The sequence below is a fragment of the Cystoisospora suis genome (genome assembly GCF_002600585.1).
Source record: "Cystoisospora suis strain Wien I chromosome Unknown contig_2358, whole genome shotgun sequence".
In the NCBI taxonomy this organism is placed as follows: Eukaryota; Apicomplexa; class Conoidasida; order Eucoccidiorida; family Sarcocystidae; genus Cystoisospora; species Cystoisospora suis.
In genome coordinates, this window is record NW_027155157.1 from 14,553 (window position 1) to 15,094 (window position 542).

The window sequence follows — 542 nt, forward strand, 5'->3', positions numbered from 1 at the left end:
AAGAAAGAAGAGAAAAGAAAAGAGAGAGGAAACAAGACAAGAGAGAGAAGAAGACGAATGTGTATAAAGAAAAAGAGAGAGAAAGAGAATATGATGTATGATCAGCGAAGGGGCAGATGGATAGGCAGGAGAGCTCGCCATCTTTCTTCAATATGTCTCTCTTTCATGAGGAGCTTTTCTATGCACATGAGAATCTTTTCGTGTCTTCTTTGCGAGAATTTCCTTTCTTTCTCGAGATGGGGAAAAGAAAGCAGAAGAAGAAGAAGAAGAAGAAATCTTGGAATATGACAGGAAAGCTCTATCGACAGAAGACGCAATAAAGCCAAGAAACTGCTTGAAAGAGAGGTAGAGTGTCAGGGGTATCTTCAGTCTTCTCTTTCTTTCTCTCTCTCTTTGGCTGTAAATGTTCACTCTCCTTTCCTTTCTCTGCTGCCGTATCAGACATCTATCTATCTATCTATCTCGAATTTCTCTGCCAACCTATCTATTGCTAATCGATCTATCTTTCTGTCCTGAATCTATCTATCTATTTGTCTATCTCT